Source organism: Labeo rohita, chromosome 12 (assembly GCF_022985175.1).
Source record: "Labeo rohita strain BAU-BD-2019 chromosome 12, IGBB_LRoh.1.0, whole genome shotgun sequence".
Classification (NCBI taxonomy): domain Eukaryota; kingdom Metazoa; phylum Chordata; class Actinopteri; order Cypriniformes; family Cyprinidae; genus Labeo; species Labeo rohita.
Window position 1 is genome coordinate 3,714,054 of NC_066880.1, and position 23,297 is coordinate 3,737,350.

The 23,297-nt window shown below is 32.5% G+C and overlaps 1 long non-coding RNA gene across 1 annotated transcript; it reads right to left on the minus strand.

Moving 5' to 3' along the window:
• Positions 1–2,736: 2,736 nt before the first annotated feature.
• On the minus strand, positions 2,737–15,917 carry LOC127173729 (uncharacterized). Its single transcript, XR_007828795.1, has 3 exons — positions 15,841–15,917; positions 5,763–5,969; positions 2,737–4,107 (listed from the first exon to the last, which is right to left on the minus strand). It is a non-coding gene; the product is annotated as an uncharacterized LOC127173729 (long non-coding RNA).
• Between the last annotated feature and the right edge of the window lie 7,380 nt (positions 15,918–23,297).

Sequence of the window (23,297 nt, forward strand, 5' to 3'; positions counted from 1 at the left end):
AAACTAAAATGAATTGCAAATACCTGTGGAATTGTATTTATTTATTTATAATTATTATTTATTTTATTTTATTTTATTTTATTTTATTTTATTTTATTTTATTTTAATAAAAATATTTAAAAAAAAAAAAAAAAAAAAAAAAAAAAAAAGGACTGACAATTTCCACAAAAATATTAAAAAGCAAAAACTGCTTTTAATATCGATCATAACATATTAAAATAATTTCTGAAGGATTATGTGATACTGAAGACTGGAGTAGTGATACTGAAAATTCAGCTTTGCATCACAGAAATAAATTACATATAAAAATTGCTTCTATTAAATTCCAATAATAGATTACATAAGTACTGTTTCTACTGATTGTTTTTTAAAATTATTATTAAAAATAAATAAATAAATAAAAAGGCAGCCTTGGTGAGCATAAAGGACTTTTTTGAAAAATATACATAAAAAAAAAAAAAACTTTTGACAGGTAGTTTATATTGTGAAAATCACAGTCCTCTCTAAAAGCACATGCATGTATTCAAGTGTAGTCACACACACACAACATAAAACTGGATCAGCCCTTCACCCCGTGTGTGTTTTGTTGACATGTGGCTGGAGCTGCGGCACTATCATCGCGTCGCTCCAGGGCACGTTTTGCACTCCACACATTTTCACGAATACAAAATGTCGCTGGCCACAAACAATGCTCGGGCCTAATTGGCCGAATTAACCAAGTCTTGTCTCTCGTCGCCATACTGATTAGCAAAGCTCAGCTGGGACGGTTGGAGGGGTTGGGGAGCCGGGGGGAGGATTGTGGGATTTGTGATGGGAGGGGAGGGGGGCAGGTGAAGCAGCGTTTGCCCATGAAAGAGACGCGATCCTGGGTAGAGTCCCAGCTGGGCCGCCTGTCTCAGAGTGCCAGGAAGATCACGGTTAGCAGCGAGGGGGGATTTGTTGCATTTTGGGCCTCTTTTGACAATGCATCTTAGAGATGCTTGGATCTGCTTTGTCCTTAAACACGCACGAGAAAAACTGATCATTCATTGCACTTACTGATACTATAACAATAGTGTTAATCAATATACATTAATGGTATAATTATGTAACTATAAACACATACATTTATAATATTAGTATATTTATTTTTATTAGTATATTTAGTGTTTACAGTGTTTTATAGTATATTTAGTGTTTAAGAGTATAATTAAAGATATCATTTAACACTATTTATTACTACTAATTAATACTAAAATTATACTATGATAAAATGTCATACTAAAATATTTTATTATAAAAAAAAAAAAAAAAAAAAAAACATTTTATTTTATTTCATTTTCCATGGTAAAAATTGTGCTAATATTATATATATATATATATATATATATATTATATTTGATAGTATTATTCATTCATTGTATGTATTGATACTATAAAAATGAGTAGTTTAGTATATTTAGTATATATATTTTTATTAGTATATTTGTAGTGCTTATAGTATTTTTAGTGTTTTAGTATAAATAAAGATGTAACTGAATACTATTTATTACAGTAATTAATACTAAAATGATACTATAATAAAATGTCTTACTAAAATATTTTATTATTAAACTAGATAGTATTATTTAAATAAGTTATTGTTGTTAATTAATATAAATTAATACCACATACTTATAAAAAAGTAATGATTTAATAATATAAAAGTAGATAATAAAATGTAATTTTAATAACTACTATATATATATATATATATATATATATATATATATATATATAAAATGCTCCATATTTATAGTGTTAATTAATATTAATTAATAGTATAATTAAAGATATAATTTAATACTATTTCTATAATAGTATTATAATATAATAATAATATTATTTTTATAATAAATAAAATATAAAATGCACATTTTTTTGTTAATTAATACTATAATTATAATAATACTATAATAATAGTAAAATAAAATGTAATACTATAAAATACATAAATAATAGAAAACTGTTGACTAGTTGCTGTGTTGACTAGGAGAGAATCACTCATTATCTTCATGAAGTGTAAAAAATAATGAATTTTAAATATGTAATAAAATAACTAAATTAAAAATCCAATTAAAGCCTTTTTTTTTTTTTTGCCTTGGAAAAAGCAAATCTAGTTTTGAGTTACCACTAGACTTAAGCAAAGTATTTTCACAAAAAAAAAAAAAAAAGAGTCTTACATTTGTTGTAAATCTAATATTAATATAAAGGATGTGTATGACACTTCTAAATTTATCATGGCAATTTTAAAAACCATTTCAGGCCAATAAATCAAATCTAAACCACATAAAAGTTATCTAGAAGGCTCAAATCTCTATTTAGGTTTTTTTTTTTTTTTTTCTGCTGATCATGTGGTGTATTTTTGGGAAGCCTTTTAACCCGCCGGTGCTCTGGGGAGATATTAAAAAATGAGTCTCTAGTATTGGGTAGTAGATTAAACCTCGGCTCCAACAAAAAGAGGAATAGAGAACAAACCTTTCCCTCTGTAATTTTTCCCAGGTGACTTTACCAAGGGAATATGTGTTCAAGGTTGTGGGACAAGGTCCTGATAGTGACAAAGCACAAAGACGGGAGTTTATTCCACCTCAATATGGTGTGTGATCTCAGAGGAGATCTCCCAGCTGTCCAATAGCTCGCCGTTGACTCCCATGCTACGCTCCTAAGATCAATCTCGGTATCTCTTCCTCTTTTAAGCCACGACTGCAGCCAGCAGTCGGAAGCACATTAAGTATTTTCCTCTCCGCCGCGCTCCCACAAGGCCGCAAACAACAAACTCCCAGAGTCGGGATGACGTTCGGGGAGGAGGCAGATATTCCAGCTGTACTCAAGCGCTGGTAGTTAATTCTTCACTCGCCCAGAGCCATATGACTACCCGGCGTACGACGCTCCTGATGTACTTTTTCAACACGATTAAAACACATTTCTGATACAGTTAAGTTTCAGACGGCTGTCATTAATTATATTTTACTTAATTCCCAAGCCTTCTCCCGCTGTTCCTTTTCATTTATACTCTTTTTTTCCCTTAACCCGCCTTGTGTTTTGGGAGCGTCCAACGCCGTCCTACTTAGCTTTCCTTTGTCTTGCGTGTGATCTTTAAATGGGAGGCATCACCGCTGATCAATCGTCCACGCACCTCTGTTTAAACCTGGGAAATCACTCCACACTGGTGGAAAAAAGTAATTATATTCCCTGTAGATCGGCACGGTGCGTATGATCAGGGATCTGTCTGGAGATGTGGCGTTGGGAAAACCGATCTGATGCTGTTCTGATCTTCTCTGAGGTTTTCATCCGTTTTGTTTTTGTTTCTCAACAGCACAAATGGATGCAAAGTGTAACTTGTATTACTTGCACTTTATCATAAGTTTGCAAACTTTTCTTTTTTTCTTTTAAACCCTGTATCATTATACCCAGAGTATAAGTTTCATGCAACAGCATTGGATTCTCATGCAAATGCCTTTTTAAAAGATTTAATCTGCATTGCTAATAATACCAAATAAAATAGTGATTACTGTCATTTTGCCTGCTATATTTTAGCGATTAGCTGAAAATGAAAACTATGTCCATATGTGACCGAGGACCACAAAACTAGTCATAAGGGTCAATTTTTCGAAATTGAGCTTTATGTATCATCTGAAAGCTGAATAAACAAGTTTTCCATTGATGTATGATTTGTTTGGATAGGACAATATTTGGTCGAGATACGACTATTTGAATATATGGAATCTAAAGGGTGCAAAAAAATCTAAATATTGAGAAAATCACCTTTAAAGTTGTCCAAATGAAGCTTTGTAACTTTGTAGATCTTTTTTATGCCCAAAGATACACACCACACGCTGACTAAAATTCAAAAAGTGAAAAAGCATAACAGCACCCCTGTAATATTTGCTTTATAAGTACTAATAAACAGCCAATATGCTAGTAATATGCATGCTAATAAACAACTAGTTAACAGTGAGAATTGGTCCCTAAACTAAAATGATATTCTTGTTATTCATTAAATGGATCAGATTCCAAAGAATTATTGTCACAAGCTACTTTTTTTCCTCCTTTTTGAAGTCTCAAAACTATGGAAGCCTGTTTCCGCCACTGAAAAAAAAAAAAAAAAAAAAAGATTACTGCAATGTTTCTTTTCAGAATTGTGTGATATAAACTCGCAATTCTAACTTTTTTCTTGCAATCTCGCAATTCTGACTTTTTCTGATTTTTCTCAGAATTGTGAGATATAAACTTGAGATATAAGTTACAAAGTGTGAGTTACAAAGTCCAGTTTTCAGGGGAAAAAAGACTGATATGTTCTCAGAATTGCGAGTTTATAGAATTGCGAAATAAACACAGTATTGCGAGAGTTTATCTCACAATTGTGACTTTTTGTTTTCTTCGAAACCAAGTTTATGTCTTGCAGTTTTGACTTTATAACTTGCAATTGCAAGTTTATATCATGCAATTCTGAGAAAAAGTCAGATTTGCGAGATGAAAAGTTGAATTACAATTCAAATTGCACTGAATAATTAGTAAAATTTTTCAAATTTGCTTCTTTTGTCTTCCACGGAAGAAAGAAAAATCACACAGGTTTGACAGATTAAACAATAACAGAATTTTATCCTTATAATATAACAGGAATGATTGAAATATTCACTATTTTATTTGGAATTACGATGAACAGTGTAGATGTGTAACCTACCTCACATTCATTAGTGCTGTCAAATCGATTAATCGTGATTAATCGCATCCAAACTAAAAATTTGTTTACAAAATATGTGTGTGCTGTATATATTTATATGCATATATAAACACACAAATGTACATGTATATAAAAAAGAAAATTAATTTACATGTATATCTATATTCATATTTATATATGACTTATATTATATAAATCTAAATATATATTATATTATTTTTTAAATATATACATTTATGTGTGTATATTTTACATATAAATATACACAGCACATATGTCATGTAAACAAACTTTTATTTTGGATGTGATTAATTGCAATTAATCAATTTGACAGCACTAACATTTATTTTTGTAACCTGTTCGTAAATATACAATTTGTGTTTATCTAAAAATTGGTGTTTATCTAAAATTATGTGCTTGTTGTTCAAAACCTATATAATTTTTTTTGACTATAGCTCATATACAGTGGTGGACCAAATTATTAAAACACTAGTATTTTCACCAGCTAAAAAACCTATCTGCAAAGCTACAATACTGTCAAAAGTTTTTAGGCACTTGCTACAGGTAAAATGAGGTTGCTGTCAATTATTTTGGATGCAATTAATCGATTTGAAAGCACTAATAAAAGTGCATTTATAATTCTGAGGTAGGTTAAACATCTACACTCTTCATAATAATTCCAAAAAAAATAGTGAATATTCCAATCGTTCCTGCAATATTATAAGGATTGGTTAAAAAAAAAAAAAAAAAGAAAATTCTGTCATTGTGTAATCTATCAAACCTGTATGATTTTCTTTTTTTTTTCTCCAAAAGGAGAAATTTTTAAAATTTGTACTAATTATTCATTCACTAAACTGACTCAGTGATTGAGCTGCAGAGTGTAACAACTCACTGAAAGGTTATACAGGTTCTGAACATTGTAAAAACAACAACTCAAATGTAGATGTAAGGTATAAATTCACAAACTGAGTTCTTTATGAAATGCAATATATCATTATTCCTCACAGACCACCTCACCTCTGCCTTTCTCTCTCACTCTTTCACTCACACACACACACACCTCTTGTGCCCCGGAGCCTCATGGTCTGACTAAAGTGACACGGGGGGCTGCAGTGTTGCCGCGGGATACGCAGGGCTCAAGGTGACCAGTGGGTTCTTTCATCAGCATCACGGATCGATACGGATTCGAACAGACAGTCCTTCTGTGTCCCCGAGGACCAGTCTAGAGCGTCCAGCTGGGGGCGAGCCCTGAGCCAGGCAGCTTACGCTGGAATCACAGAAACAGAGAGGATAATCAGACACAATCGGACACTCGGTACGATGACCGCCACTATTAAAGCAATAATTTACTTACAAATGAAAATCATTTACTCTTGCAAATGCTGTTTCGCCTGATGTGCCAAAATGCATGCTATAATTTAGACTTTTCCATACATTTTATAGAGACACCAAAAATAAATAAATAACCGTTTATATAAATTACATGATAGTCAAGCAATTAAACAATAATTATAATTAAACTTTTTTTTTTTTTTTTGGCTGAAACATTTTTGAATCAGAAAATAAACATAAGATTTCTACCAAAACTTGTTGCCACCATGGAATAAAAATGATAAAAAAAAACCTGACAAAAACTTCATAATTCTGAAAAAAAAAAAAAAAAAAACTGATTTTTTAGATATAAATTAGAAAAAATTCTGATAGAAAGTAAAATAATAAAAAAATAATTAAAAGTAAAATAAATATTTTTTTTTTTTGTAAAAAAAAAGTCAGAATTTTGAGAAATAGCAAAAATTAGGATAGAAAGTAATATAAAAATAAAAAAGGTAATTGCGACTTTTTATCCCGCAATTGAGTTTTTATCTTACAATTCAGAGTTTTTTCGTCATTCTGAGAAGATGTCAGAATTTTGAGATATAAATTAGCAAAAATTAAGATAGTAAATAAAAAAGATAATTGTGACTTTTTATCTTGCAATTCTGAGTTTATATCTTACAATTCAGACTTTTGTAATTCTAAGAAAAAAGTTTGAATTTTGAGATATAAATGATCAGAAATTGAGATAGAAAGTCAAATAAAAAAGGTAACTATGACTTTTTTATCTTGCAATTCTGAGTTTATTTACAATTCAGTCTTTTTTCGTAATTATGAGAAAAAAAAGTCTGAATTTTGAGATATAAATTAGCAAAAATTGAGATAGAAAGTCAAATAAAAACATTGAAAAGGTAATTGTGACTTGCAGTTCTGAAGTCTAAATTGTGAGATATAAATATAAATATATGCAATTACAACTGAGATTAAAAAAAAAAGTTTGCTACTACGAGCTAATAATAAAAGTAACTGCGACTTTTTATTTTGCAGTTTTTTGTTTTTTTTTTTTCAGAAATGCCCAAAAAATCTAAATTGTGAAATAGAAACTTCAAATTGTGAGGGGAAAGAAGTCAGAATTATAAGATGAAAAGTCACAATTATTACTGAATTTTTAAAAAATAAATATTTCCATAAATACTTCTATAAATAGAAAATAACTGGTGGAAAATGACTTATACTGTGATCACCATGAAATGTTGACATGAGGTTGAGTACAATTTTTTTTGACTGTTCCTTTAAAACTGTTTAAATTTACAAACATTAAGACTGAACTTGCATATTAATATTTGAGGTTGGCCATTATTTGATCATGATTACAGGTATCCCAGAATGCGCCACTGCAGACATTTTTATCCTCGGCGTCCCATAATCCCAGACCAGGATGTCCCTATAAAAGATTTCCAGCTGTGCACAATGATGGTACATTTATAAATGCAGCTCCTAATTAGTGATGGGTTGCCGTCTGCGCTAAAGATGTTGCTGTTAAGAGCAACAGAGTTTTCCCTTAAATTGATCACTTGAGGAAATCAGACTCTACCCTCTTTCCCGTGCCATCCGCACCCCGTCGCCCCCCTGAATCCCACCCTTTCGCTTTCCGAAGGCATACAAGGCAATTACGGGCGGCGACATTGTGCGACGCCGCGTTCGGGTTGCAGCTGGACAGATATTTGAAACAAGTCAGTGTTTAATTAGGTTACACAGTCATTTCCTCCCCTGCAAATTAAAGCCCCAGAACCTCACACAATTAATCTGCGTCTGCAGGTCCCGTGCGGTTCCCCTGGAGAACCCGCTCCGGTTCTTCAGATCTGACCCTCTGGGCCCGCGCTGCCACGGGGAGAAAAGCAATTATAAAAACAGCCCTCACTCTAATCGGCACAAACTCTTGCACACGCACAGTTATTGATATTCCGGAAAAAAGGAAGTTAATTTAGCTCCTGACTTTTAATTGCTAAAACAGTTTTGTTATGTGTTACAGTACCAAATACAACCTTGACAACGTAATACTCCTGTGTATTTAACAGCGGCTATTAGGGTGATATACTGTAAAGTTAGAGATATTGTGCCCAAATCACTTTGCACAAAACATTTTTGTGTGAGCCAAAAACAAAAATAGTAATTAAAAATGTCCTTCACATGTTAAACAGTAGTAGCCCACTTTCAAAACTCCCAAAGCAACCGTTTCCACCCCGGACACCGAAAGCTGCGACTGCCCATAAAAGATATAACCAAATCAGCAATGTTGTACATTAGCAGCCTTAGTGTAATTAAATGGCACATCCTGAGTAATATTGTTTTGTGCATCAGCCTGTAATTAAACTACATTTTTACTGCAATTTTAATTAGTGGTGTTTGCTAAGGCGAGCATCACTATTACTGAGAGTCATGCTTGGTGATTTGAACAAACCCTGAACACTAAGTATTGCACTTCTGTTTGGTACATAATTTCATCTATGCACACACACGCACACATTCACTTGTACCTGTAAACTGTGTAGCAACCACCCAGCATCCATCCTTGAAACTGGATAGCAAAACCCTAGCATCCACCTAGCAACATTCAGCATCCACCCACAACACCCTAGTATCCACCTAGGAACTGCATAGCAACACCCTAGTAATCACCCACAAAATTCTAGCATCCATCCTACCAATTGCGTAGCAACACCCTAGCAACTACCCACAACACCCTAGTGTCCACCTAGTACCTGGAGAGCAACACCCTAACAACTACCAAAAACACCCTAGTATCCACCTAGCAACTGCATTACAACACCCTATCAACCACCCACAAAATTCTAGAATTCACCTAGCAACTGTATAGCAACACCCTAGAAACTACCCAAAATACTTTAGTTTCCACCTAGTAGCTTGATAGCAACACCCAAACAAACCCCAAAGACACCCTAGTATCCACCTAGCAACTGCAATACAACAACCTAGCAACCACCTACCCAAAAAATTCTAACTTTCACCTTACTGCTGCATAGCCACACTCTAGCAACAACCCACATCATCCTAGCATCCATCTAGCAACTGCATAGCAACACCTTAGCAACCACCCTCATCATTCTAGCAGCCACCTTGCATAGCAACACCCTAACTTAACAAGTACCACAATACTCTAGTATCCACCTAGCAACTGCATTACAACACCCTAGCAACCACCCACAAAATTCTAGCATCCATCTAGCAATTGCATAGCAACACCCGAGAAACTACCCAAAAAAACTAGGTTCCACCTAGTAGCTTGATAGCAACACCCAAACAAGTACCAAAACTCCCTAGTATCCACCTAGCAATTGCAATACAACAATCTAGCAACCACCCACTCAAATTCTAGCTTCCACCTTACTGCTGCATAGCAACACCCAAACAACAACCCACATCATCCTAGCATCCATCTAGCAACTGCATAGCAACACCTTAGCAACCACCCTTATCATTCTAGCAGCCACTTTGCATAGCAACACCATAACAACCAAAATGAAAATGCATAACAACACCCAAGCATTTACTCACAAAATCCTAGCATCCATCTAGCAACTGCCTAGCAACACCCTAACAACCACCAACTCAAAACATTCTAGCTTTCACCTTGCAACTGCATATATGCACTGTAACATTCATATTGCAACTGTATAGTGACACCCTAGCAACAACCCACATCATCCTAGCATCCATCTAGCAACTGTATTGCAACATCCTAGCAACAACCCACATCATCATAGCAGCCACCTTGCAACTTCATAGCAACACCTTAAACAATCATCCAAAACATCCTTGGCATCTTCCTCGAAAATGTATAGCAACACCCAAGCAATAACCCACATCATCCTCACATCCATCTAGCAACTTCATAGCAACACCTTAGCAACCACCCTCATCATTCTAGCAGCTACCTTGCAACACCCTAAACAACCACCCAAAACATCTTGGCATCTTCCTTGAAAATGCATAGCAACACCCAAGTAACCACTCACAAAATCCTAACATTCATCTAGCAACTTCATAGCAACACCTTAGCAACCACCCTCATCATTCTAGCAGCTACCTTGCAACACCCTAAACAACCACCCAAAACATCTTGGCATCTTCCTTGAAAGTGCAAAGCAGCACCCTAGCAACGACTCACTTCATCCTAGCATCCTAGCATCCATCTAGCAGCTGCATAGCAACACCTTAGCAACCACCCTTATCATTCTAGCAGCTACCTTACAATGCATAGCAACAACCTAACAACCACCCACAACATATTATCTTCACCACGCACCCAAAACTTCCCACTTGCAACTGTATATAAACACTGTAGCATTCACCTTGCAACTGTATAGTGACACCCTAGCAACAACCCACATCATCCTAGCAACCACCTTAGCACACGACAAGCATTGCTCATAATTTCTTTAGAAAATCTTGAATGTAGTTCACTATGTCAGTACACAATTATGGGTAAAATCTGTTCACTAGTGGATTTCACGCAGCAGGGCTCGATAAGGCTGTCAGGTGGGACGCCTTTTCCTTTTTTCTTAAACAGAAAGTTTTTGTGCGACAAAGTGGTACACAAGAAGAACACGGAAAGAGAACAAGGAAAAGCCATTTGACCACACGCCATGCCCGTGGCCCATTTCTGCAGATAATTTCCCCCAGAGTCAAATTTAATTGCTGCTTGAGTGCCCTCAATCTTTAAACATTCTCCATCATTCTCTGCATCATTTATTTTTCAGGATGACAAAGGAAGGGCTAAAAAAAGGCACGCAAACAAAAAATACCTCCTCACCTTTAACGAGCGGCCCGGCGTGACAGGTAACGACACATTTAAAGAGGCGTTTAAGAAGGCCTGTCCTCATTGCTTTTAGCACATTAAAAGCGAGCTTAGGGCAGCAGAAGGGGGATTTGCATTCTTCTCAGAAGCTGACTTTGCAAGTGTGTTTGTCTACAAAGCAGTTTCAAATGAAGCTATACATGATTCATGTTTGCTGCTTTCAAGTTGCTCCTCGCTCAAGAACAGGACTTCACATTACTGTAGGCTAATTATTTGAAGCTGACTTGGGCAGGAAAGACAGGTTGTCTGGGATGGAAAACATGGGAAAGTGAAGGGAATACTAAAATAAGAATACAGCAAACCACTAGCAAAGGCAAAATATGTATGTCTTCATTGAACTTTTTCAAATAAGTGTTTTTTTTTTGTTGTTGTTTTTTGAGTAACATACATTATTTTTTTTTATTTACTGAAATTTAAATCCTGTATAAATAGCCTTATGATTCATTAAAAAACTGTCTGTTTCTTCAACTTTTGGGACTTTTGTGTCCCAGTGGTTGTTCTTTTTCTTATAAGGTTATATAAGGTTACAAGGAAAATGTCTTGGTAATTACTTAATTTGAATAATTACTTACTTTTATTGACTTTTAAAAACTTTTGATCTTAAACTATGGAAATCCATCATAAAAATATGCATTTTAAAGTTGTATTAGCTTTATATAATGATAATAATAATAATAATAATAATAATAATAATAATAATAATAATAATTATTATTATTATTAATAATAATAATAATAATAATAATAATAATAAACTAAAATAAAAATATATAATAAATGAAAAATAACATTATTATTATTATTGTTGTTGTTGTTGTTAATAAATATTAATTAAATTAAATATTTATTAAATTAAAAAACACCAATACTTACTATGAGAAAATGATTTTATATGATTGTTTTTTTTTTTTTTTTTGGGGGAATCCATCATAAAAATATACATTTAATAGATTTATTAGCTTTATAATAATAATAATAATAATAATAATAATAATAATAATTATTATTATTATTATTGTTATCTTATTACTTAATTAATAAAATAAAATAAAAAATCTAATAAATAAAAATAATAACATTATTATTATTATTATTATTATTATTATTATTATTAAATATTTAATTTAATCAATATTTATTAATAATAATATTAGTATTTAATATTATATAAAAAAAAAACACTTCAGTACTTACTGTGAGAAAATTATTTATATATGATTATGTTGTTTTTTTGGAAATCCATCCTAAAAACATACATTTAAAAGTTTTATTAGCTTGATAATAATAATAATAATAATAATAATAATAATAATAATTATTATTATTATTATTATTATTGTTACTACTACTAAATAAAAATATATAATAAAAATAGCATTATTATTATTATTATTACATATTAATACAATGACATATTTAATAGTATAAAAAAAAACACTTCAATAATTATTGTGAGAAAATGCTGTATATAACATTATAACATTATTATTATTATTATTATTATTATTATTATTGTTGTTGTTGTTATTAAATATTGTTTAAATTAAATATTTAATATAATTAAATAATAATAATAATAAAAAAAACTTAAACTTTCTTGCGTTTCTGGTTTACTGTATTTGAATGAATTAGAGAAAAAAACAAAACAAAAAAAAAACAAAGTAATACATCCCTGGTCCAAAAATAATTCTAAATTGTATTTAACAATATAGTGTAATAATAATAAATAGCACTGTAATTATCAATTTGTGCATTTCACTCAGCAGTCTTACATTGAACAAACACTTGTCGAGTAAAGCTGACAAGACACTTTCACTAATATTTAGTTCAACACGTATTTGCTGAATAACACTAACAAGAGAGGATTCAGTCAAATTGACAACAGTGAAAGTACATGTTTTGGTGCAAAGATGTAACAAAACTTTTTTTAAAAGATGTGATCTATGCAATTGTCTCAGGAAAGCTCCGTGTCCACGGTAGACTACATCTGAATCACAGGTGCTACAGAAATCACACAATGGTTGGGGAATATCTGTCATTCGCCTCCATCAAAGCGCCTGAGTTTCACGGCGTCACACTGGATGCTCGGATTTTGCTCATCACTTTGATTGTTTTCCTCTGACCACGTGGGATTTCAGCTGAAGTCGGCTTTGAGACGCAGAAACATCTGAGCGGCAAAGCCTCGTCCTCGCCGAGCAAATTAAAAATGTATCGGCGCCTCTCCTCCCCGCTGACTTCCGATCGCACGTGCCCACGTCCCACCGAACGGAAAATAATAATAATAAATACATATCTATATGTTTGATAGTCAGGAGAAGACTTTTCTTACTCGCTCATCAAGTGGAAAAATGCATCAGCGACGTGTCCCGTCCTTGTTTTGATGTTCCGTCACCTTTGTTCTTGAGATGATGAGGTTAAGTTTTGGAGAGGAACTCTCCACGCTCTGCCTTCAGTCTTTCCATTTGTCTTTCATTTTGATTTTGTGACAGAGCGGCGCACCGAGGGCATTGTTAGGGTACGGGGGATTCTCAGACAGGAACTAAATATATTTTTTGTTTTCATAATTAATTTAAAGTTTCGATGCAAGTTTGTCATGAATAAAGGAGAAGAAACGGCAAAGCGATTCCGGGTTTTTGAGAGCGAACGCTCCGAAATGAAAGCTTTGTGGTGGAGGGGGGCTTAATAATTCATGCTTTGACAAGACAATGACATTATATTGTCCCACGTTTCTTTTAAAGCAGCAAAACTGTATGCATGTGAAACAGCCTTAGCTCAATACATCTTTCAGTGGAGACAGAATCACGCGGAAGACTGAGGCCTGCCGCTTCCCTCGCAAAGCCACTGCAACACGAGTCAAGGTCATGAAGTCAGAAGGATTGATTAAATGACATTCCAGGGGCAGACCATTAATCGTAAGTCCTTCCAGATGCATTGAATAATTGTAAGAAAGTGGATCTCGCTTTATCGCTACACCGTACCAGCACTGAACTCACCACTAGAGCTTCTGGTATAGATCAGGGTTTGGTTTGAAAACGACTGTCTGAACTTCAGTCGCAGGTTACGTAACATCAGATATGATTATTATTATTTAAATGTTTTTCTTTGTTTGCAAAGAGCAGCTCACCTGCTTTACATCTATGCAATGTTGTACAAAAAAAAGAAGAAGATAAAATAAAGTTAAGTTAAAAATGAAAAACTAGTATTCACATCACTAGTACTCACATTGATTTTTCTTCTATTCCCATCTTAAACCTCTTATATCTCTGCATTATTGCACATTTAAGGCAAAATAAATAAATAAATAAATAAATAAATAAATACATACATATACATATATATCTATATCTATCTATCTATCTATCTATATATATATATATAAACACAAAATATAAATTATAATAATTCCAGTTCAATTAAATCATACTTTATTACTGTTTTTATGCAGTTTCTTTGTAATAATTTGTGAATTTTACTGGCAATTATATATAGAAATTTAGAAATATAAATTCATATATTACAATAAAGTATAAATTTTATACATTAAATGTTATACATTAAAATATAGTAAAATATCTAACAAAAATGCTGCAAATATTTTTTTTATTAAATTATTTTGAAATTGGATTGTGTAAAATATGATTATATTTTTTATATTTTCATTTTAATTTTAGTTAAAGTTTTAGTAATTTTGTTGTGCATTTTTGTTTATTTTATGTCTATATATTTTTAAATCAGTTTTTATTGTTTTGTTTTTGTCATTTCTTTTTTAATTATTAGTGAAATTTACTAGCAATTTCTGAGTGTATATATAAATTTTACAAATATACAATTATATGTCATTTGAAATATATATTGTAAAATGTGTAAAAAAATGCAAATATATATTTTTTAAATTAAATTATCTTGAAATTGAAGTCTGCGTAACTGATATTTCAGATATAAACAAGTGTTATTTTAGGATCATTGAAAAAATGATTATAGTTTTTCTTAATATCGTGAATCAGTTTTTAATTTTATATTTTCCATTTTTATTATATAATTATAATTATTATTATATAATTTTGTTGTACATTTTTGTCATTTTAGTAGTTTTTGTTTCTTTTATATGCGTCTATATATCTTTATTTCAATAGTGCATCAACTAAAAATTAAATTAAACATTAAATTAAAATAAGAAATGCCGCCTTGGCAACTGACTAAAATAAAAAGTTAGTATTATAGTTAAAAAGCTATATATTATTTCAGTGGTAACACTTTACAATTTCAATAGGTGTCATTTGTTAACATTCGTTAATGTATTATATAAACAAACAATGAACAATACATTTATTACACTATTTACTAATCTTTGTTAACATTAGTTAATAAAAACAGTTGTTTGTTCACAATGCATTAATTAATATTAACAAACAACTTGTGATTTTGATAATGCATTAGTAAATGCTGAAATTAACATTAGTTAACACACTTTTTGTAAGTCAGCTAATCAACTCTTACACTGCCGAAAAAGCAAAACTGGTTAAAAACAAGTTTATTTAGGAAATATAAGCAGCAAACGGCATGTTTCCAAAGTGTATTTGTGCTCAAGTGTGCCATTGAGCATGTAGTAGTTGTTGAGGCCGTGTTCAGTATGCACATCCCGGCGGTGAGGGGGGCATTTGTGCCCTGTGGACAGATTAACAAGTGATTGTACACCTGGGAATAAGACAAGGACACCAGACCGGCAACTTTGACTCAGCAGCGACAAGAGCTCAGTGGTGTCAAACACCCATCAGCCACGCGGCCGCACTTTGATTTAAGACACTAGCTGTGAGCAAGACGGGACGGGCGGCGTGCGTGCGTGTGTGTTTGTGTGATGGGGTTAGCAGACTTTCACATGATAAAGCATGAAGGTGAGGCAGGAGGACGCCTGGAAGCCCCGAGCGTCCCTCCATCACATCTTTACCTCTGTTTGTTAAGAGTTTTAAGCAAAAGTCCCAGCGGCCGTAAACTCCAGACCCATCAGGAAGAGACCCCGAGACCCTGCGGATGCAGAAAAACCACAACGCATCTTTAATGCAAATACCAAATGTCAAAGCCTGGCATTTCACAAAGAGTTTCAAACATAATGGGAAAGGACTAGGTTTTGTTCTAAAGTTCAATGCAACATCAACAGAGCTCAAATGCAGATTATAAAACGCATAGTTCAATAAATTTTGATTCGATGAGAAATTAGGGAAAGAATACAGAAGATAAAATATTAACCTCATATGGGTCAAAACACTCATCTTTTCTTATATTTGTCTTTTCAATTCATGTTTGAGACGTTCTTCAATGAAAGGGTCTCCATTTTACTTTTACTTTTTTTTTTTTTTTTTTTTTTTTTTTTTTAATTTAAAGGGATAGAAATATTAGAAAAAAGCTTAGATTATAAATAATTTATACATAATTATGTAGAAATAATTTAGAAATAATTAATAAATAAAATGAATTTTAAAAAATTCTGGAACATGAGTGGTATATTGATATAAAGGTACAACATAATTTCAACCTTTTTCAGGTACAGAAAAAATAGAAAATATAAGCATTACTTAAGTGACTAACTTAACTAAGTTAACTAAATAATAAATGTTGCAGAAAGTAAATATGGAATAGAAATAAAAAAAAGGGATATAAATATTAGTAAACTTAAGCAATAAATAAATAAATAAATAAGAAAGCCAAAACCTGTGGAATAGAAATAGAAAACTATATATAAAAAGAATTATAAACCATAGAAAAAAATGTTGAATTTCACATTAATATGCCAAGATGTGTATATTTTGATGACTACAGTTAATGAACTGTATATTACTAAGATGAATAATTGTTTATTCTATTTATTATTAGATAACTAAATTATTATAGGATTACTGGTTATTTTAATGTACTATCCATCCATCCAAATTATTACATATTATTATATATGATAAAATGTATAAATATAATGCATTAAAAATGTAAAAAAAAAAATCTAATTTTATTTTGTTTTGTTTTTTTTATGTAAATGCAACTATTTATTAAACATCTGTCTTTTACCATTTTGCTTTTGCTTTTGTTATGATTTAATACAATTTTCCTCGAATCTTCCCTTACAAATGTTGCAATTTTTATTATTTATTTATTTATTTATTTTACTTATTTATTTATTATGTTTAATTTATGTATTTATTATATGGTAATTTCTGCACCATTAGGGTCAAATGAATATGTATCATAAAATATGTAACAAAAATTATAATATATTTTTTTAATTAAATTATTTTGAAATTGGAGTGTGTAACGCAGATATTTCAAATATAAAGAAGTGTTATTTTAGTATCATTGAAATATGAACATGTCATGAAAATTTTAGTTTTTAGTAATTTTGTTGTGCATTTTTGTCAATTATTTTTTATTATAAATGAATAAACTTGCATCAACTTCTGAATCTGTAAATGCAATGATACAGACTTACAGATTAAAAACAGCCATTAAAAATTATGTATTCATGATGATAAAAGCTAGTATTTGATTAAAATTTAAAAATTTAAAGCTACAAAATCTGTCATTTTCAAAAGTTACACAATTGTACCTTATTTACCCTTAAAAGACACCTATTAGTACCCTAAAGGTGCATATTAATACCTAAATGGCACATATTCGTGACAGTGACAGGTTTTGTACCCTTTTTTCTGTGTGTGGCTCTTTCCCAGTCAGTCTGATGTTGGATTTGAGATGTCATGGCTGTGTTGTATCAAACACACACGCTCGCTGCCCGCCAGTGTCCCCCTGCTAAGCTCATTCTAGTCTAATTAATTTGCTCTTATTAGCTAAATATGCTTTTGAAGGGCCAGTCTCTGTGTTGTGACACTATTTGCCCAGTGGAGCTCCTGTAATAAAGTGTACAAATTCACCAGATAATTGTGCGCTGATACTGGCGGTGCCCCTCAAGTGCGTACTCTTGAACCCATGGCGCTCCAGGCCCTGCCGCTCGTGTGTGTGTGTGTGTGTGTGTGTGTGTGTGATGGGGGTTGGTTGGACTGCATTATTCATCTCCACTGCTGAGTTTGAGGGTGGCGTTGGGGGAACGGCGTCCCTCCCCGAATGCATCTGAGCTCAAGGAGAGGCAGAAAATTAACAGGCCAGACCTGTTCACATGAACTAATAGCTCAAAGCCACTCTCAAAGACAGATAAATAGATATTTAAATTGCATTTACTTTGGAAATTCAACTGAGATAGTTTTCATTAGACATGTAATCACCGGCTGAATGCAAACGGAGGGATGTCGCCTTGCTTGAGATGGAAGAAATAAAAAGCCGATTCGTACTTTGCTCTTAAGACTAATGACATGTTCCTGCCATACTGATGTTACTATTAAAATGATAATTTAAGGTGACAGGTTTAAGTAATAATCAAATCTGCATTCAGATATAGGAAAAAGAATACAGCAGATAATGCTGGAAATATATCCTTATTAACCCGAAATACTTAAATGGGTCAAAACATGTTCCTCGGTTAAAGTGTCTTTGATTTATTTTACTATTTTTTTATATATATATATATATTTAAAGGAACAGAATATTAGAAAATATTAGCCTTTTTAAATTAAAAACTAAAATAAACAAATGTTGAACAAAAATTTGGAACATAAATGGCATATTGATATAAAGTTTAAAAAGTTTAAATTAATATACATTTATAGAATAAATTAATATATATTTATAGAATTTCAAAATCGTAAAACCTTTTTTAGGTATAGAAATGGTAGAAAATAAAGCATTACTTAAGTTACTTAACTAAATAACTAAATGTTGGAAAAATATGGAATAGAAATTAAAAAATGATAAAAAGGGATATAAATATTGGAAGACCTAAATATAATAAATAAAATACATAAATAATGCAAAAAAAAAAAAAAAAAAAAAAAAAGTGGAACAGAAATGGATACAAATATATACAAATATTAGAAGAGATATAAACAGAAAACATAGGGAAAAAAAAGAGAAATAAATGTTCCAAACATTATGGAATAGAAATTTTGAAAAATGGTTAAAAAGGATATAAAGAAATAAAACTAAATAAATAAATAAACAAATAAATATTGAAAAATGTGGAATAGAAATGGATAAAAAGAGATATAAACAGTCAGATTTAAATATTAGAAAACTTTAATAAATAAATAAAAAAATAATATTGCAAAATGTGGAATAGAAATTAATAAAATAGATCAAAAGATGTAGAAAACTTGAGCATAAAACAAACAAATAAACAAAAACAAACAACAAATAAATAAATAAATGTTGCAAAAATTATGGAGTATACATTTTAAAAAAAATGATAAAATGATATAAATATTAGAAACCTAAGCATTAATAAATAAACAAATAAATAATGCAAAAAATATAGCGATAAACAGTAGAAAACTCAAGCAAACAAATGAATAAATAAATGTTGCAAAAAAAAATGAAATATAAATTTAAAAAATGGTAAAAACGATATAATTATTCGAAAAAATATGGAATAGAAATGGATAAGAGAGATAAATAAAAAATAAAAATAAAATAAAAATAAATAAAAATTGCAATAAATGCATAAAAGAGATATAAACAGTAGAAAACCTAAGCAAAACAAACAAACAAACAAACAAACAAACAATAAATGTTTATGAAAAAATGGTGGAATATAAATGTAAAAAAACATGATTAAAAGGGATATAAATATAAGAAAACATAAGCATTAAACAAACAAACAAATAAATAAATGCTGCAAAAAAATTCTGAAATAGAAATAAAAAAAAATGGTAAAAAAGAGATAAACAGTAGAAAACTTTAGCATAAAAAACAAGTAAATATTGCAAAAATTATGGAAACTTATTAAACTTATTGAATGGATATGAATAGCAGAAAAATAAATAAATAAATACAAAATAATAAATAAATAATACACAAACTGAAAGGTAGAAAAAGTTGTCAGTTGTGTTTGTTTGTCAAAAAACAGCGGGCGAAGCAAAACTCCTCACAATACAAGAGTAACAGCTCCCAATGGCCAAAGAAACAGAGAAACGGAACATCTCCCTCCTCCTTTGATTCGTCCCTTGCTGTTTTTCCGGATCGGTTTGCCCGCGCCGCTCGCGCCTGTGCCGCGTTCGGCCCACCCCGCGGGAGCTCGCGCCGTCCGTCTGAAATTCAGCCGGAATAAAAATTTCATTGGCATTCCCCTTCATACTCCAATAAAAGAAGATACACGGACTTATCGGAGGTGGGGAGATTCCATCCGGCACAAAGCCTCGCCTGCTAGAATCATTCTTAGGGGCCGTAAAAAGTGTGCATGTCAAACGAGCCCCAGGGACGGGCCCTCAGCCGAGGTGATCTGCAGGTTTAGCAAAGCGAATTGACTGGACGCCGTCAGTTAATTAGGCATTTCAATACGCCGTTTCTCACACAGGCTTTTCTAGGCGAGCGTGGGTACCTGAATATATTTCTTCTCTTTTCAGCTTTACGGCCGAGCTCTATATCAAAAGCTTTGCGCCGCCGAAAGACGGGGATGCTGTCTTTAACTGGGATTGACAGAGGCTCGCTCCTGAAACGCATCACCAGAATTGGAGAATAGGTAAATTTGTCAGGAGACAAAGGCCTGCCAGAGTTTGAGGCAATACGTGCTGTATATTTTTCAGATAATAAGGCATTAAATAGATCTGAACAGCTCAAAGAGGGATCTGGACGGTTATTGCAGAAGCGCGCCAGGCAGAAATCCCTGACAATACCCTGTTCAGACAGTTTTACATTGTTTCAACATACATTTATCATCTTTCTACGTCCAAATGTGATCACTCAGTGCACTCTACAGAACATCATATATTGCATTATTCCACGAGGGCAAAGATTCACACGCCTGCTGAGAAATAGACCCCGGCACGCGCTCTTTCTCTCTCTCTCTCTCTCTCTCGCCGTAAATGACGCCGCTGTCTTACTGCCTTCTGCCAATTTAAACTAACAGTCTATAAATCTCAGCGGCTAGGCTACACATGCTGCTTTACCAAAGCTTTAACTCAAATAATACGTGTAACAGCTACAGTTTTACATTTTCTGAGGGCTGCTTGCACATGCAAAACTGTTGTCAAGGTGTTGCTATGTGGTTGCAATGGTTCTGTATGGTTTTAATGCATTGCTGTGTGGTTGCCCCAGAATCCTAGAAACAGCTACGGTCCTTTGCAAGTGCATGGGAGTTTTGTTAAGTGTTGCTGAGGAGTTGCTGTCGATGTTCTGAGGACTTTTAGTGCATTGCTTTGAGGTTGTTAAACAGCCTACGTCAGAAAAGACCATTCTCAGGGCTGTAGAATAAGACGCATGGAAAACGCATGGGATTTTTTCCATTTGCATGGCAAAAATGGGAAGTCTGATTGTTTTTCTTTAACATGCAAAAGTGTTGTGGGATGAGTTACTTGCCAAAAAAATTGATGAGCAATAATAATGATGCTTTGCGTTTGCAAATGCTAAATTCAGAATATTGTAGGCCATGGGATTAATGAAATTTACTAGACAGTATACTGGAATTTTTTTGCACAAAAACAGGTTTAATGTAGAATTGGTCAGAAGTGTGATCTGTAGCAAGGCTGCAACAGATTTTAATTCTTAGGGTCAATTTTGTCCATTTTTGTCAAAAACAAAATGGTGTGCTTAAAGGGAAGTTTGCAGGTTGTGTAATTTTTTTAAAATGTGGCATCCAAATGCATGGAAGGCTGAACAATAAAACTTATTATTTGGGTAAATGTAGGCTTACAGAGGAAAAAAAAAAAAGTCAAGTTAAAAATTATGTTGTAATTTTACAACAGTGGGCTTTACAGGCTTAAAGCATTTCAGAATTTGCTAATAAATGGAGACGGAAAAAAACAATATGAACTTGCATAAGTTCATTTGATTAAAATGTGACCTCTCAAATGTGACTCAAAATGTAAAAACTCAATATTTTAGTGAAACAACAACCAAACCACAACCTGAAGACAGAAGCAACTCTAACGTACATCACAATACGGAAAGAGAGATCTGCCACATTATATTGCAACTTCATGAAATGCCATTTCATGTTGACCATAAGGCCCAAAACCCATTTTATAACACAATCAGACATATTTCTAAGTAAAACTGGGTGATAAGAAAAAAGTAGGGCATTTAACTTGACTTTATCAAATGATAATTAATTGGATCCTAAAAGTGGACATTGCACAGCTAAATGGAGGCGGGTAGCTGAAATGGATGTGTAACAACATTGCCCTTTTGAAGATTGCTTGTAAATCTCTTATGGCTGATCATAGCCCTCATTGAGCTGAATTTATGCACTTAAAATTATTCACTTAAATACTGAGATGCATAAGCTCAGATCAATGAAGGCTATGATCAATCAGTTCCAAAACGAAAAGCAAAACCTGGGCTAAGTAACAAAAACAAGTTGACAAATATAGCTGCAAGCAGCGATTAGCGGGGTTCAAGCACTTAAGGCATTTAAGCACATAAGGAAAAAGTTTTTGTTTTTGTTGAGATTGAGCGAAAAACCTAGTACTAGACTAGTTTGCATAAAATAGCCTTTTAAATAATCTTAAATATTTAACAGCAGTGGTTCTAGAGGCAAAGTTGTCCGGAATGAGGAGTTCTATTGCATGATATGAATATTGTGTGCAGTTATGGCCACTTTTATGTTTTTTTTTTTTTTTTTTTTTTTTTTTTATGTGGCCAAGTTCCGCAATTTTGTTCCTGTGACCTCAGATTGAGCTCTTACATAAGTGTTCTGAGTTTGCCGGAGATATCTCATTCTGTTCAGGAGTTACAGGCATTTTACTAAAAGTGACCCTGAGTCAAAAGTTTTTTTGTTTTTTTTTAATTATTGATATTCACTCACCAGAGGTCTGGTTTGGTTTCAGTCAAATGAAAAACCTGGGACTATTTAGCAAAAGTAATTTAAAAAAAAAAAAAGCTAAATACCTGAAAATTTTGCTACACTCATGATCGAATCTGAGGCATGTGTTTTGTCTGTTGTGAGCCAAGGATTCCAACGACATAAAACACTTGAGCCTGCGATTGACAGTTTAGGAGTTACGAGCGATTTTGAACTTTTATTCGCTGTAGTGCCCCCATCTGGCCAATTGGGGTGAACCTTGGTCATGTTGTTGGTGGTGTGAGTACTATCATCCCTTCAAGTTTCAAGTCTCTAACGACTTACAGTTTTGTCTGCACGATTAGTTTTATGTGGAGATCACTGATCCAAGACCATCCTAACAATTACAGTAGAGTGAAAAAAGGACTGTAAAAGGACTGAATCCAAGATATGGTAATGGTATAGCATAATGAGAGACTTACAAGCAATTTTTAAAAGGCCAGCCATTTTTGACTAGGAACACCATACGTGTA